At 38.9% G+C, this 17,839-nt stretch overlaps 1 protein-coding gene and 1 non-coding gene across 4 annotated transcripts in view; one reads left to right on the top strand and one right to left on the bottom strand.

Moving 5' to 3' along the window:
* SSH2 (slingshot protein phosphatase 2) overlaps positions 1 to 17,839 on the bottom strand; it is a 295,182-nt gene that overhangs the window by 248,468 nt on the left and 28,875 nt on the right. The window lies entirely within an intron of this gene.
* LOC120367061 (small nucleolar RNA U13) lies at positions 2,295 to 2,393 on the top strand. The gene has a single exon (XR_005581560.1). It is a non-coding gene; the product is annotated as a small nucleolar RNA U13 (small nucleolar RNA).

The raw sequence follows: 17,839 nt of genomic DNA, 5'->3' as shown, positions 1-17,839 counted from the left end.
GACCAAACGCATATCTCACAACAATTCATTTATGGCTCAATTATTTGTCTTCAGAAAAATATTTATATCAAAGTAAAATGAACATATTGAGTTCTAAATAACATCTTTCATAGGTATAAGGAAATCTAAAAGAAACAGAGTAGTATCTGTGTGCCCATTATATATTCTAAATTGTGATTGTCTTCAAATATAAACACGTAACCAGTTATCACAAATGGAATGTAAGAATAACAAAGTGTTAAATGATTAAAGATTTTTTAAAGACACAAAGACTAGAAACTAGAATTTGATACACTGCAACCATCTGTACATATATGAAGTATTGAAGATTTCCCAAACCCCAGTTATAGTAGCTATGAGTTTATCGTCAGTTGGCCACCAAAGAATAATAGAATAGTTTTACAGTGAAAAGGAGAAATAAAACTCCTTTATTAAATTCCTTATATTAAATGGAGTTAGGGAATTGTGAGCCATCTGTAATGCCTATTTTCCCTATTACCTTATTAATAAACTGAAATAATTATGAAAAGTATACTTGGCAGATGAAATCAGAACTTGAAAATTCCTCTAAAACTTTAAAATGAACTCAAACTTTTACAGGCTTCAAGGAGAAAAACAAACAAACAAACAAACATCTCCAAACATTTTCATTGAGGAAAAAAACCGCATTATTTGCTTCTTAAGATATATAGGAAGTCATTTGCTTACAGAACTCAACAGCTGAAAACTTGGTTTCAGCCATTGATACATAGCTGTCCTATTACCTGAATAGCTATACAATGCCAGTTTTAACTCCTTCTAAAATGAGAATGTAATTATTAATATTTGGAAAATGATGTCTGGAGCATACTCACTGCTATTACTGATAGAAGTGTAAACTAATACAACTGTTCTAGAAAGCAATTTGGCACACTTACCAAAAACCTTTCAAAAGTTCACAGGCTTTTCTCTAGTAAATCCCTTTTCATGTGCACAATTTCTTTCTCCTACTATCATTACCATCAAATGAATCCAACAAATGTGAAATCACCAAGGATTTGTAACTGGCCTTAAGACAGTAGCCTGGACTTTTCCCCACACCTCATTATATACTCAAGGTAGCATTCTGTTCTCACGTGGCACTTTACAATCATGCTTTTAAATAAATATGCTCCGGCCAGGCACAGTGACTCATGCCTGTAATCCCAGCACTTTGGGAGGCCAGGGCAGGTGGATCACAATGTCAGGAGTTTGAGACCAGTTTGGCCAACACGGTGAAACACTGTCTCTACCAAAAATACAAAAATTAGCTGGGTATGGTAGCAGGTGCCTATAATCCCTGCTACTCAGGAGGCTGAGGCAGGAGAATCACTTGAACCTGGGAGGTAGAGGTTTCAATGAGCCAAGATCATGCCACTGCACTTTAGCCTGGGTGACACAGCAAGACTCCATCTCAAAATAAATAAATAAATTAATTAATTAATTAATTAAAGATGCTTCCAGCTGGAAGTCTACCAAGTTATCATCAACGACGATTTTTTTTTTTTTAAGGCAGAGTTTTGCTCTTGTTGCCCAGGCTGGAGTGCAATGGCATGATCTTAGCTCACAGCAACCTCAGCTCCTGGGTTCAAGTGATTCTCCTGCCTCAGTCTCCCAAGTAGCTGGGATTACAGGTGTGCGCCACCATGCCTGGCTAATTACGTATTTTTAGTACAGACGGGGTTTCTCCATGTTGGTCAGGCTGGTCTCAAACTTCCAACCTCAGGTGATCTGCCCACCTCAGCCTCCCAAAGTGCTGGGATTACAGGTATAAGCCACTGTGCCCAGCCAATTTCTTATTTAAAATTTTTTTTTTGTAGAGACGGGGTGTCACTGTGTTACTCAGGCTGGTCTTGAACTTCTGGGCTCAAGCAATCCTCTCACCCCAGCCTCTCAAAGTTTTTTTATTAAAGGCATGAGCCACCACGCCCAGCCCAATTTTTTTTTTTTTTTTTGACACAAAGTCACACTCTTGTCCCCGAGAAGTGCAATGGCGCAATCTCAGCTCACTGCAACCTCTGCCTCCTGGGTTCAAGCAATTCTCCTGCCTCAGCCTCCCAAACAGCTGGGATTACAGGTGCCTGCCACCACACCTTGCTAACTTTTGCATTTTTAGTACAGACAGGGTTTCACCATATTGGCCAGGCTGGTTTTGAACTCCTGACCTCAGGTGATCTGCCCGCCTCAGCTTCCCCAAGTGCTGGGATTACAGGCATGAGCCAATGCACTCAGCCCAATTTTTTTCTTAATGGCCAAATGATATTCTTATGCCTAGAATCCTTTTGTGGTTCAAAAGCATGATGTCTGGGTTTTCATGCTATTGTGTAAGATGTGACTCCCTTACCTTATTTACAACATCGGTACATTGTCTGATATGAAAAGAAAGAAAATAGAAAAGAAAAAAGGAAAAAAAAACCTCTTATGCCTAGTAACAAGTTGGATTTTGGTACAGTGAAAGGCACCTATTAAAAACTGGTATTAATTTTTAGAGTTAATAAGTTTAAAGAATTTAAACTCTGAATAATGAGTGCCTTTTATATTTTGGGCTATATCTTTGTAATTCACACATTTTCCAAATCCTATGTTAGCTGTAATTTTATTGAGTGCCCACTATGTGCTTAACAGCTGTAAAAAGAAGAAAGGATTTTAAAAGAAACAGAAGACACATTATCCTATTGTATTTCAGAAAGGTTTTTGCTAGTCTCTGTAGCAGTCAGGGTAAGCAGTTTAGTCTTAACTAAATATACATGACAATTATAATATTCAAATATAAGTTATACTGTATATAAATAGAAATTTTTATCTAGGTATGACAAATTGATAAAACTGCACATTGGATATACTTTAAATTCTCCTGGAGTAAAGAATGGGAATGTCATCCTGTATAGTAAGGTTAAATTATAACAGGAAATGAATATTTAAGTCACAAAGGATGAGTTAACTCTCTTCCTAGCCAGTCTAACTTCTTCTCTTCCAGACTAACTCCTTATTTAGTGTTTTAGAGCACTCCCCTGAGACCTGTTCCTATCAATTATCTCCAGTCTCACTTTTATTTTCTATCTCTTTCCCCACCATTACTTTGTGGTTCATTTCCTTTAGCACAGAAACATTTTTCAAGTCTACTGCATACTTTAAAAACAAGAAAAATCTTTATTTGACCTTGCATTCCTCCATCTAGATATAATCCTTTTTCCCCTTCTATTCATGAGAACTCCTCTGAAAATGAATATTCTATTTTCACTGTTTCTTTATATATATAAAGAAATATATATTTAAGTATATGTATGAAGACAGAGACAGATGGACAGACAGGTTCTTGCTATGTTGCCCGGGCTGGTCGCAAACTCTCCTGGGCTCAAGCAATCCTCCCACTTTGGCCTCCAAAAGTGCTGGGATTACAGGTGTAAGCCACTGCACCTGGCCTATATTCACTATTTCTGTTTGATCAATTTTCAGCCTACCTCAATCAGGCTTCTCTGTCCCCTCTCTACTGAAACTACTCTAGCCAGTCACAGGTGGCTTCCACACTACCAATTCATAACACTTTTCTTTTATTATTGAATTTCTCAGTTGCATTTGACAGAATTGGACCATTCAGTTCTTCCTAAAACTTTTGATACACGGTTTTCTACTGGTCTTCCACAAATTGCTTTCTGATTGCTCCTTTCAGTTTGTCAAATTCTCCTTTTCTACTTTTACCCTTAAGTATGGGGGCTCTCAGGGTTCTGTCCTTGGTATCTATTTCCATGGTCATTCCTTGAGTGATGTCATCTATGTCAGAGCTTCAAGAGCCTACAAACATTACTTTAGAATATTTTCATCACTGGTCTTCTTGGATATCTTACTGCCTAACTGGAACATGTTTGCTAACATATTCCGTAGGATTATATACCTCAGCTGGTCCACAACTGAACTCATCTTCCCACCAAAGCTTTACTTCTTGTATATTTGTTAATATCATCTGCCATCTGCTCAACCAACCAAGCTCAAACTCTTTAAGGGTTAACCAGTCTTCTCTCTTTATCTCACCTCATCATCAGGCCCCTATCACTTTACTTTTAATGTATTTCTCTAATCTATCTCATCCTGTCTATCCCAACCACAATTGCCTTAGTTTGAGCCTATGTTAATTCTAGGACTTGGCAACTGCAACAATCCACTCTAAAGTGTAACTCTGACCTTACATCTCTCATAAAATTTTTATGTTCCTCAGTGCTAAAAGCAGTATTTCTTGTGTTAGGGTTACTTGTGGATGCTTGTAAACATGCATATTCCTGGGTCAATCTGCATTTTTACATATTTTTCAACTTATTCTGATGCAATGTAAAGCTGGAGTACAGGCTGAAGTTTAAGTTTAAATTTCATACCAAGGCATAAAACATCTCCCAGGTCTTGGCTCTTGCCTACTTAGTTCTCTAACATAGCACTTCCCTTTTTCTCCCATCACGTGCTTTATTATTTAGAGTACTGAATTCATCTACACTTATCCAAGTGTCACTGGCTTCCATGCTTTTGCTCTTTTTTCACTTCACCAAGTCTTATTCAACCTATTGAATATTATACTTTTTTTCCTATCAAGCAGGTACTAACTTTTAACTCTTCTTAACCAAAGATGGGGTTTCTTGCTGTGGTATCATAAAATAAAATTTTAAAAAATTAGGTCTTTTTCCCCAGTTCCTGACACAGAGCTCATAAAACCCTTGGAATTTCCTGAGTGATAAGAGTAATAGAAGCATCTTTGGTTCTAAGGAAGTGACTCTTGGTTGGTCCCTAGATAGCTTTAGGATTGGAGCTAGTCACCACAAACACCAATCCTTGATTAGAAGCTTGGAATTTTCAGCTCCACCATCTAACCAAGGAAGGAGTGGAGATAGAATCAGTTGCAGTGGGAAGTGACTGAATCATGGAGGTGAGTTTTTCTGGTGCTGTTCTCCTGACAGTAAGTCTCACGAGATCTGATGGTTTCAAAAAGGGGAGTTTCCTGCACATGCTCTCTTGTCTGCCCCCATGTAAGATGTCCCTCTGCTGTTACTTCTTCCACCATAATTGTGAGACCTCTACAGCCATGTGGAACTGTGAGTCCATTAAAACTCTTTCCTTTATAAATTACCCTTGAGTATGTCTTTAGTAGCAGCGTGAGAACAAACTAATACAGTAAATTGGTACCAGGTATTGGGATACTGCTATAAAGATACCTGAAAATGTGGAAGCAACTTTGGAACTGAGTAACAGGCAGAGGTTGGAAGAGTTTGGAGGACCCAAAAGAAGACAGGAAAATGTGGGAAAGTTTGTAACTTCATAGAAACTTGTTGAATGGCTTTGACCAAAATGCTGATAGTGATATGGACAATAAGGTCCAGGCTGAGGTAGTCTCAGATGGAGATGAGGAACTTGGGAACTGGGGCAAAGGTGACTCTTGCTATGTTTTAGCAAAGAGACTAGTGGCATTTTGCTCCTGCCCTAAAGGTCTGTGGATCTTTGAACTTGAGAGAGATGATTCAGGGTATCTGGTGGAAGAAACTGCTAGGTGGCAAAGTGTTCAAGAAGAAGCAAAGTACAAAAGTTTAGAAAATTTGCAGCCTGATGATATAATAGAAAATAACCCATTTTGGGGGGAGAAATTCAAGCCTGCTGCAGAAAGTTGCATAAGTAACAAGGAGCTGAATGTTAATCACCAATTATTGCATTCCTTTGACCTCTATTACACAGTTCTGAAGACACTTTACCAAGAGTATATAGTATCTTTAAGTGTTAAAGCTGGACAGAACCTTAGAGATTAAAGATTTTTTTTTTCTCAGATAAGAAAACCAGACTAGAGAGATGAAAAGATTGACCAGAGCCACAGTTAAGTGGTAGCAAAGCCAGATGAATGGCTCTCCTTTCCAGCCAATGTAATTTCTTCAACATCATGCAGCTTATACTACTTCAGGGCCACCTATTTTACTTAATAATATCCCTATAGAGGATATTTTGTTAACAATACCTGGGATCGGCTGGGCACGATGGCTCATGCCTGTAATCACAGCACTTTGGGAGGTCGAGGATGATGGATCACCTGAAGTCAGGAGTTCAAGACCAGCCTGGCCAAGATGTTGAAACCCCATCTCTGCTAAAAATACAAAAAAATTAGCCAGGCATGGTGGCAGGTGCCTGTAATCTCAGCTACTCGGGAGGCTAAGGCAGGAGCATCTCTTGAACTCAAGGGGCAGAGGTTGCAGTGAGCCATGATCGCACCACTGCACTCCAGTCTGGGTGACAAGAGACTCCATCTCAAAAACAAACAAAAAATACCTGGGATCAGCAATTAATTAGAGTTATAAAAGCAAGCTGTTAGCATAAAACACAATAAAAAAAAACTTGGAGCAGGCATGGAAATTTTTGTCCATCTTAGATATTGTAATTATAAAATTATTTTGTGATTAATAGAGGATAAACTTGAGCTAAAGCTCAAGAATAAACAAAAACAAAACAGAGTACTTTAGGTGTATTTCCTAGGTCCTATTTCCTAGATCCACCAAAAATAACATGGAATTCAAAGCTGGTGTTTAAGACAAAAAAGAATAAGACAGGCCAATCTTTGGTAGGTGCTGTTAAGACAATGGGTTCTGAAGCTGGATTGCCTGGGTTCTAATCTGTCTTAATCCTTATCTGTGCCTCAATTTCCTCATCTGTAAAATGAGGATGGTAATAGTATACATCTTCAGAGGGTAGTTGTCAGGACTGAATCAGATCATATCAGTAAAGAGCTCAGAACAGTGCCTGGTATAGAGTAAGCCAATGTTGGTTGTTCTTATCTCTTTGTCTTTGAAGAGAAGAAACCTCTGGTCATCATAGCACAGAGAATAGACCTACTTTTATTTATTTATTTATTTAGCTGTAAACATACTATTATTTAATGCATTACATAAAATTATTTTGGGACGTACAGACTGTATAAGATATTAATTAATTAATTAATTGAAACTATTTATAATACCACCACCAAATGGCAATTGGTTTCAAATTTAAAGTGTTTCAATCAAACTTTTACACAATGATATGGTTTGGCTCTGTCCCCACCCAAATCTCATCTTGAATTGTAGCTCCCACAATATCCACATGTCATAGGAGGGACGCACAGGGTGGTATTTGAATCATGGGAGTGGGTCTTTCCTGTTCTGTTCTCATGATAGTGAATAAGTCTCATGAGATCTGATGGTTTTATGAAAAGGAGTTTCCCTCCACAAGCTCTCTCTCTTTGCCTGCTGCCATCCACCTAAGATGTGACTTGCACCTCCTTGCCTTCCACCATGATTGTTAGGTCTCCCCAGTCATATGGAACTGTGAATCCATTAAACCTCTTTCCTTGATAAATTATCCAGTCTTGGCGATCATTAAAAAATCTGGAGACAACAGATGCTGGAGAGGATGTGAAGAAATAGGAACACTTTTACACTGTTGGTGGGAGTGTAAACTAGTTCAACTATTGTGGAAGACTGTGGTGATTCCTCAAGGATCTTGCCATGTATATACCTATGCATGATCTGCACATGTACCCCAGAACCTGTTCTTGTTGCCTCTGGCTTCATGGCATGGGTATTCTGCAGAAATGTCTTTCCTCATAGGGAGCAAAGCACAGACAACTGCTTCCAGAAGTTGGAGAAGCTCAGGATCAATGTGAGTCACTGGGCTAAAGCGTTGAAGGACATCCTGTTTCCATGGGAGAGAGGAACATACCTGTGGAAGAGATTTGAGTTCCAGAGACATTGGCGATAAATCCGTATAGGTTTGTAGCACCCTCAACTCTTGCCTCTTCATAAGGATTTCCATTAAGGGGTATAAGGCAGGAGAGACTGAGGCAAGTTTTGGAGCAGAAGTGAAGGTTTATTAAAAAGTTTTAGAACAGAAAGGAAAGGAAGGAAGGCAAAGAAGGGAAGTACAACCTGGAAGAGAACTAAGTGGGAGAATTCTAGACCTACTTTTAAATGGTCTTCTGCAGTTCAGGTTAGGGAATGCTATTATTAAATGCTAATTTTAGAAAAGAAATAAGTGCTTTCAGCTTCTTTTTAATGTAATTTAATGTAAAGAAAATATTTCCTTATCTTTTATAAAAAATAAGATGACCTTACAGAATACAATATCGTTTTTACAGATTAGTATTATGTGAAGATCATGAAAGAAACTATGCTGAGGCCAGGTGTGGTGACTCATGACTGCAATCCCAGCATTTTGAGAGGTCAAGACAAGAGGATCACTTAAGCCCAGGAGTTTGAGATCAGACTGGACAATGTAGTGAGATCCTGTTTTTACAAAAAAAATTTAAAAATTAACCAGGCATAGTTGTTCATGCCTGTAGTCCCAGCTACTCAGGAGGCAGAGGCAGGGGAATTACTTGAGCCCAGGAGGTTGAGGCTGCAGTGAGCCATAATCAACACCACTGTGTTCTAGCCTTGGGGACAGAGTAAGACCCTGTAAGAGAAAAACCATAAAACTGTCAGAAGAGTCTGACCAAGGTGGCTTATGCCTATAATCCCAGCACTTTGAGAGGCCGAGGCAGGCGGATCATTTGAGGTCAGAAGTTCAAGACCAGCCTGGCCAACATGGCAAAATGCCACCTCTACTAAAATACAAAAATTAGCTGGGCATAGTGACACACGCCTGTAATCCTAGCTACTCAGGAGGCTGAGGCAGAAGAACTGCTTGAACCTGGGAGGCGGAGGTTGCAGTAAGCTGAGAGATCGTACCACTACACTCCAGCCTGGATGACAAGAGAGCGACTCTGTCTCGAAACAAACAAACATATGAGTAAAGAAGAAGAAAACATAGGGTTAAATCTTCATGATGTAGGATTTGCCAAAGAATTCTTAGATATGACAACAAAAGCATAAGCAACAACAAAAAAATAGGTTCACTGAACTTCATCAAATTTAAAACTTTTGTGCTTCGAAGGACACCATAAATAAAGTAAAAAGACAATCCACAGAATGGGATAAATAAAATATTTGCAAATCACATGTCTGACATGGGATTTGTATCTGGAATACATAAAGAATTCTTACAACTCAATAATAAAAAGACCAAAAGCCCAATTTAAAAATGAGCAAAGGCCAGCCTAGGCAACACAGTGAGGCCCCATCTCTATCTGCCCCCCTAAAAAATCAGCCAGCTATGAGATCAGACACCAGTACTGAGGCAGGAGGATGGCTTGAGCCCAGGAGTGTCAGATTGCAGTGAGCTGTGGTTGTTTCACTACACTCCAGCCTGGGCAACACAACAAGACCCTTGGTCTGTAAAAAAATTCTTAAAATTAAAAAATAAAATAAAAAATGGGCAAAGGATCTTAATTTCTCATGTGAGGAAGACATACAAGTGGCCAGTAAGCACATGAAAAGATGTTCAACATCATTAGCCATCAGGTAAATGCAGACCCAAACTGCAATGAGATAATACTTCATATTCACAAGAATGGCTAGAATCAGAAGTCAGGTAACAACAAGTAGTGATGAGCATGTGGAGCAATCAGAGCCCTCATACAGTGCTGGTGGGAATCTAAAATGGTGCAGCTGCTTTGGAAAACAATCTGGCAGTTCTCCAGATAAACAGAGTTATCATATGCTCTAGCAATCCCACTCCTAGGTATATGCCCAAGAGAAATGAAAACATAAGTCCATACAGAAATTTGTACACAGATGTGTACAGCATCATTGATAATAGCCAAAAGATGGAAACAACCTAAATGTCATCAGTGGATGAAAGGATAAAACACTGTTATTTGGTCATAAAAAGGAATAAAGTGCTAACACAGGCTATGGCATAGATAAGCCTTGAAAACATTATGCTAACTGAAAGAAGCCAATCACAAAGACCACATATGATCCCATTCATAGGCAAGTCCAGAATAGGTAATTTATAAAGATAGAGATTAGTGTTTATTTAGGACTGGGTGGAAGTTTTGGGGAGATAGAGTGGTCATAGATAAAGGGGTTTCTTTCTGAAGTGATGAAAATATTCAAAAATTGACTGTGGTGATGAGTGCATATATCTGTGAATATACCAAAACCATTGTTTTTACTGTACAGTATTTGAATTATATTTCACTAAAGCTGTTAAAAAATAAGAAGTCTAAAAAAAATCTTTAAAAGATCATCTTGTGAGAAGCACCTGGACATATACTCCTCTGATACAGATTCTAACTATGGACACTTTTGCTATGGTCAGTGTAAGGACCAGCCTGGATCAGGCCTAATCATAGGCTGGAATCCCTGCACCAGAACTTTTCATATGTTAGTGCTTACCAGAATCACCCAAGAGCCTGTTAAAAACACACAATCCTAACTATATCAAGAGAAATTGAGTGGGACAGAGATGAAACCCACATATCTGCTCTGCTTAAGCTCCCACATCAATCTAGTACAGGTGGTTAGCAACCACATTTAATACAAATATTTCTCTGCACTGTTATCTAGACAAAACCAATCAGATTTAGCCTTCACTTCTAAATAAATTCTTTTTTTAAAAAAGCAATGAAAGAATGAAACAACAAAAGCACAGATTTATTGAAATGAAAGTACACTCCACAGAGCGAAAGCAGGCTTGAGTAAGCAGCTCATGAGCCCTAAATAAATTGTAAATTCTAAAATGTTGAACATTATGTCCTAGTAATAAAAAAAGAAAACAAAATAGCCTTCAAACTTCTGACTTGTGAAGAGCAGACCAAAGTTAACTGCAGAATTTCCAGACTTCTCATTTGACCAAAAGGGCTATTCAATTATAGACAAAAGAAACAATTAGCTAAAATTACAGAGCAGAACTGCATCATTATATAGTGACCCACTATAAATGAAAAGGTCTCCGAACAGACCACACCATGAATACCTGGTACCACTAAGAATAGTTAATCTTGCACAATTTCATGGTTATAATTCAGAATTTTATGTTCTTACCAGCCCATTAACTTTCTAGATTCTAGTTAAAACCCATCTTCAAACTGAAGAGACTTTTTTTGTTGTTGTTGTTGCATTTTAGGTTTTGGGGTACATGTGAAGAACATGCAAGATTCTTGCATAGGTACACACATGGCAATGTGGTTTGCTGCCTTCCGTCCCCTCACCTGTATCTGTCATTTCTCCCCATGCTATCTCAAACTGAAGAGACTTTGTATGAACAATATATAGCTGAAGATATGTAGCACTAAGAAGCTTTATAAAATTAGAAAAATGTCTTTTAGAATTTAAAAAAGTACACAAATGAAGTAACAGCAAACTTTTTTTTTTTTTTAAAGAGGTAAGGTCTTGTTCTGTTGCCCAAGTTGGCCTTGACCTCCTTGGGCCCAAGCAATCCTCCTGCCTTAGTCTCCCAAGTAGCTGGGGACTACAGACCTGCCCCAGCGAATAGCAGACATTTTAAATAGTAAATACATATAAATTTAAAACATCTAAAAGTTTCCAAAGCAGCCCCTACCTCCATCTTACCTATAAAAGAAATTCTAAGCACAGAAAAGATACCCCAAAGTTTGTAAACTGCTTCCCCAGTGTGGATGAGGGTGGTGTTTTTAGACTTTCAGGTTATTTACTCTTAATTCCTGAAAAGTCTGGTTTTCTAGTTGGAAACAGAGATGAAGCAGTAAAATAAAAGTAGAAGTAAAGAGCTGCTAGAGGAAGGCACAATGGCAGTATGGAATGTGAACAGCCACCACTGTGAAAATGAAGACAAAGAGTCAGTAAAACTATACAAAGTAGATCCAAGTTGGTCTGAAGTTCTCGGGTCATTGTTAAGCTTATTAACATTGTCTCCCCCAATGACCATGACTGGCTAGCTTTAAAATTTTTTTGTAAATTAAAATAAAATAAAAAGTAGACCTAAACACAAAAACAAAAACATAACAATTCTACCAGGAAAAGAAGTTCTAAGGGCATTTCTGTACTAGAGCTCAGTGTAATACTATTTAACCTTTCAAACCTCTCTACCCTCTGGAACCTCTCTCCTCTCATTTTCTCCACAGTCTTGCTCCATGAATCACTCCCTCTTCTCGTACCCTTTTTTTTTTCCCTAATGATCCCTTCCCCTCAGCAGAAAAATATTCTTAAGTATCTTCCAAATAACCCAAAACAGCCCTTCTCTCACCCTAAGTTGCCCTCTAGCTACTTCTCCTTTCCTTCTGAGACAAGGTTTTAAAAGAAGTCTCTACTTGCTACCTTCCTTTCCTCACCACTCATTTACCTTCTAACCTGCTGCTACTGGTCTTCTGACCACCCACTCCACTAAAGCTGATTTTACAAAAGTCACTAGTATCCTCCTAATTGCCAAAGTCAATGGACTTTCTACTCTTCCTTCTCTTGCCCTTCCCAATACATCTGACCCAACAGTGCACACTTCCTTCCTGAAATTCCCTCTTTGCTTAGAGTCTGTGATGCTACACTCACCTGAATTTCATCCCAACTAGAGTATCTAGTTCTGGAATATCAATGTCAATGGAATTTAGGCCAAAAAAAGGGTGGGGGAGAATCGCTATAGTCTGAATGCATCCCTCTAAAATTCATATACTGAAACTTAATCACCAACATGATAGTATTAAGAGGCGGGGCCTTCAAGAAGTGATTAAGTCAGAGGCCAGAGACCTCATGAATGGAATTAATGGCCTTATACAAGAAGTGCCAGATAGCTGGGTGTGGTGGCTCACTCCTGTAATCCCAGCACTTTGGGAGGCCAAGGCAGGCAGATCATCTGAGTTTGGGAGTTTGAGATCCAGACTGACCAACATGGAGAAACCCCATCTCTACTAAAAATACAAAATCAGCCAGGCATGGTGGCACATCCCTGTAATCCCAACTATTCAGGAGGCTGAGGCAGGAGAATCGCTTGAACCTGGGAGGTGGAGGTTGCAGTGAGCCAAGACTGCGCCACTGCACTCCAGCCTGGGCAATGAGAGCGAAACTCCATCTTAAAAAAAAAAGGAAGTGCCAGATAACTGTTCACCCTTTTTTCCCTTTTGCTATTTGAGGACACCTCATTTGTTCCTTCTGCTTTGTGAGGATGGAACAAGAAGGCTTTCACCAGACACCAAATCTGCTGGCACCTTTGGACTTCCCAGCCTCCAAACTGTGAGAAATAAATTTTATTTCTAAATTACCCATTCTGTGGTATTTTCTTATAGCAGGAATGAGACTGTGTGACAAGAGTTCATGATCAAATAGTTTTGGGAAATATGGTATTAAAGTTAAGTATTTTTCTTTACTACAGATTTTCTCAGATCTTCAATATACTGAGGTGTATTGTGACTCTCCAAGATGGAGTTCACAGAATCCTTCCATTCCCTTTAAATAACTATCTTGCATGACAAATTGAGTTGGGAAACACATTTTGAGTTAACATTGTTCTTGATGTTCTTTTTCAGTCTATTTTGCAGCATTTTCCTTCATTAACCTCCCAAATGTCCCATTCCCCAGAAGTCCATATTTAGGCCTCTCCCATCTCACACCTTAGCCACCTTTTAGTTCTCCACTTGCCTCATGCTACATTCTCCATAAGTAATCTCATTCATATCCTCATGGCTTCGATACAGCTTTAGAGTCTACAAGTAACTCTGCCACTTACTAACTGTGTAACCTTGGATCTTGGTTTCTTAATCTATAAAATGAGAATAATAATAATTCATAAGTGCTAAATGACATACATAGTTTGTGCCACAGTACCTGATGTATTTAAGCAAAGGCTCAGTAAATGGTCACTATCATTTTTTTTCTTTCTCCAGCCTCGATCTCCTTGCTGAGTAACACACGCATCTATTCATTTTGGGACTTTTCTTTGCTTGTTTTAAATATAGTCATCTCTTGGTATCCACAGGGGATTGATTCCAGGACCCCTACAGATATCAAAATCCACAGATGCTCAAGTCCTTGTTATAACATGGCATACTGTTTGCTGTATGCATACTCCCATACGCTTTAAATCATCTTTAGATTACTTATAATACCTACTAATTGCTGTTATACTTTTTTTTTTTTTTGAGACGGAGTTTCGATCTTGTTGCCCAGACTGGAGTGCAATGGCATGATCATGGCTCACAGCAACCTCTGCCTCCCAGGTTCAAGCAATTCTCCTGCTTCAGACTCCCAAATAGCTGGGATTACAGGCATACACCACCATGCCTGGCTAATTTTGCATTTTTAGTAGAGACAGGGTTTCCCCATGTTGGTCAGGTTGGTCTCGAATTCTTGACCTCAGGTGATTCGCCTGCCTCAGCCTCCCAAAGTGCTGGGATTACAGGCATGAGCCACCATGCCTGGTCACTATTTTTTATTCGTATTATTTTTTATCACAATATTATTATTTTTATTGGGGTTTTCCCAGATATTGTCAATCCAGAGTTGGTTGAATCTGCAGATGTAGAACTTCCAGATACAAAGGGGTGATTACTTTCCTCAAACTCAAGATGTTCACCACCCACTCCCACCACTTAAACTGGTCCCAGTATTCTTTTTTTTTTTTTTTTTGAGACGGAGTTTCGCTCTTGTTACCCAGGCTGGAGTGCAATGGCGCGATCTCGGCTTACCACAACCTCCGCCTCCTGGGTTCAAGCAATTCCCCTGCCTCAGCCTCCTGAGTAGCTGGGATTACAGGCACGTGCTACCATGCCCAGCTAATTTTTTGTATTTTTAATAGAGATGGGGTTTCACCATGTTGACCAGGATGGTCTTGATCTCTCGACCTCGTGATCCACCCGCCTTGGCCTCCCAAAGTGCTGGAATTACAGGCTTGAGCCACCACCGTGCCCGGCCCCCATTCTCAGGGTATGGAACCACTATCCACCCAGATGCCTAAATCTGGAACTCTAAAGCCATATTCTAGACCCTTCCTTCTCAATCACCATTCTTCCCACTTCCCCCAATTAAGCAACTAAGTACATCTAGCTCTGTCCCCACCTCCCCACCCCACACCCTCCAATACAGCTTCAGATGTACAAATCTGGTCATACTTAAATTCTTCAATATTCCTCATGGTTTTCAAGACAAAATTCAAACTGGTATCACATAAGGCTCTTCATGATCTAGCCTCTTTAGTCTCATCTCCTATAATGCCCCTACTCTGACATACACTCTCCACTCCAACCACAAAAAAAATATGTATTTCTACAAATGGCCATACTGTCATGCTTTTGTACATTCTATTCTTCTATCTATATGGTCCATTTAATCCCACTCCCATCTACTTTATTGCTGGCTAGCTCCCACTGGTCTTTTTCATGAGTTTAATTACATGATATTCTAATCCTATCCTTTAAATTTTCTATGTATCATATGTAAAATGCACCCTATACATTTAAATATTCATACTCAACCTATTTAATATTACAAAATACAATCAATTCATCCACTATGCTTAGGTAAAATTATAAACTCCAGAACTGTCTTATTTTAGTAATGAATAATTCTATAATTAAATGAGATTAACAGTTCTTCACTGACAACTATTTATTACCTATTTATCATATTCCAGACACTAAAGGGGTTATAAAAATTAACAAGAAAGGTTCCTGACCTCAATCTAATGGGATAGGGTGACAAAAATACTAATATAATGCTATAAAGATATATATGTATGTGTATATATTTATTTATATAATTTCTTTCTTTTTTTTTCTTTTTTGAGACGGAGTTTCACTCTTGTTACCCAGGCTGGAGTGCAATGGTGCGATCTTGGCTCACTGCAACCTCTGCCTCCTGGGTTCAGGCAATTCTCCTGCCTCAGCCTCCTGAGTAGCTGGGATTACAGGCACACGCCACCATGCCCAGCTAATTTTTTTGTATTTTTAGTAGAGACGGGGTTTCACCATGTTGACCAGGATGGTCTCGATCTCTTGACCTTGTGATCCACCCGCCTCAGCCTCCCAAAGTGCTGGGATTACAGGTGTGGGCCACTGCGCCCAGCCTTTTTTTTTTTTTTTTTTTTTAAGATGGGGTTTCACCATGATAGCCAGGCTGGTCTTGAACTCCTAATCTCAAGTGACCCACCCACCTTGGTCTCCCAAAGTGCTAGGATTACAGGCGTGAGCCACTGTGCCCGGCCATATTCATTTAATTTCAATGAGAACAAAGAGGAATAAATAATTCACGTATGTTAAGTAGTTACAAAAGAATTAGAACAAACTCTAAATAAAATGTTTTCTTCCTCAGTAAGATGACATTTTTTACTTAGAACTAGATTAGGTTAAAATTCAATCAATATCAAGATAAGTTCCTGTTTCTAAACAAAGTGACAAGTTTTTGTATTTCTCTCTTGCAAAGCCTCACAGTAATAGGATGTAGGCATGCTTTTAAGTAAAAATTCTAAGTAGTCAAAAAGGCAAACATCAGAATTTTCAGGAAAATCCAACAATATATGCTCATGAATACACTATAGGTTTGGTGAGTCTAACCATACCAATTCACAGATGTTCTTTGACCTCTGATTAACAAGAAATGGTTCTTCCTCTAAACTGCTACACAAGAGAGAAATGAACTTCAATCTTACTAACATGTCTCAATGTGTTGAGGTCCCTCCCTTCCTCTCTTCCTTCCTTGTTAAGAGACAGTGTCTTGCTGTGTCACCTAGGCTGGAATGCAATGGCATGTGATCATAGCTCAATGCAGCCTCAAACTCCTGGGCACAAGTGTTCCTCCCACCTCAGCCTCTATAGGCCTATAGACTATAGGTACATGCCACCATGCTTGGCTAATTTTTATTTATTTATTTATTTATTTGTAGAGTCTCCTATCAGTGGCGTGAGCCACTGCGCCCAGCTGGGCTCTTTTTTTTTTTTTTTATAGCAGCTTGGCCTATTCCTTAACCAACAAGGCAGAAATGACAATGAATATAAACTACTTTCTGAAAGATATGATACATGAAACTTAAAAATTAATTTCCAAAATTCACATTTAATATGCTGTAAGGTCTCTGCTCAGTTGCAAAGTAAAATACAAACTCATATAGATGTATAAAAGTAGCCTTTGTTATGAGTGTGCCACAACTACTTTAAAACAGCAAACCCTGTGAATGTGTGCCTTAGATTGTTTTCTAGAATCCCCATCCCTAAGGCAGCTATCTTCCCCAGTCTGCCCATCCTAGTAAACACTTGTTTTACAGCGAAATGATCACTAACACTCCTTTTATTCCATTATTATCCTGGTTTGAATAGCGAATTATGAGTTCACCCTATCTATCATGTACTTTCTGTTGCCCTTAAAAAAAATCCTCAATAATTTGTCTTTTCGTTCTGGAGGTCAGTTTCTATCATTTAACATCTTTAATGCCTTTAGGAAAATAAGTTATCTAGTTTTACCTACTCAGTCTCTGACAGCAATTAGCTCAACATATTCTTCAATTTTACTATTAATACCTCTTCCCCCACAAACCCCATATTTGTGTGAAAGGACACTGTTGCCTTCTTTAGCTCAGATTTTTTTTTAAAAGGAGATTATAGAAGCATCTAGGAGAAGTAGGAAAAAATGAACAAAATGTATATTAATTTTCCATGGTGAATACTTTCTGAGAATATCTAAAGGTAAAAATAGAGAATTCAATTTAAGTCTATAAAATAAACTGTCTGGATGTGGTGGCTCATGCCTGTAATACCAACACTTTGAGAAGCTGAGGCGGTTGGATCACTTGAAATCAGGAGTTCAAGACTAGCCTGGCCAACATGGTGAAACCCCGTCTCTACTAAAAATACAAAAATTAGCTGGGCGTGGTGGTGGGCACTCATAGTCCCAGCTACTCAGAAGGCTGAGGCAGGAGAATTGTTTGAGCCCAGGGAGCAGAGGCTGCAGTGAGCCAAGATGGTGCCACTGCATTCCAGCCTGGGCAA

This window comes from Saimiri boliviensis, chromosome 17, assembly GCF_048565385.1.
Source record: "Saimiri boliviensis isolate mSaiBol1 chromosome 17, mSaiBol1.pri, whole genome shotgun sequence".
Taxonomy (NCBI): Eukaryota; Metazoa; Chordata; class Mammalia; order Primates; family Cebidae; genus Saimiri; species Saimiri boliviensis.
Note: the sequence above shows the minus strand (reverse complement) of the source record. Positions and strands in the feature narration are given on the sequence as shown.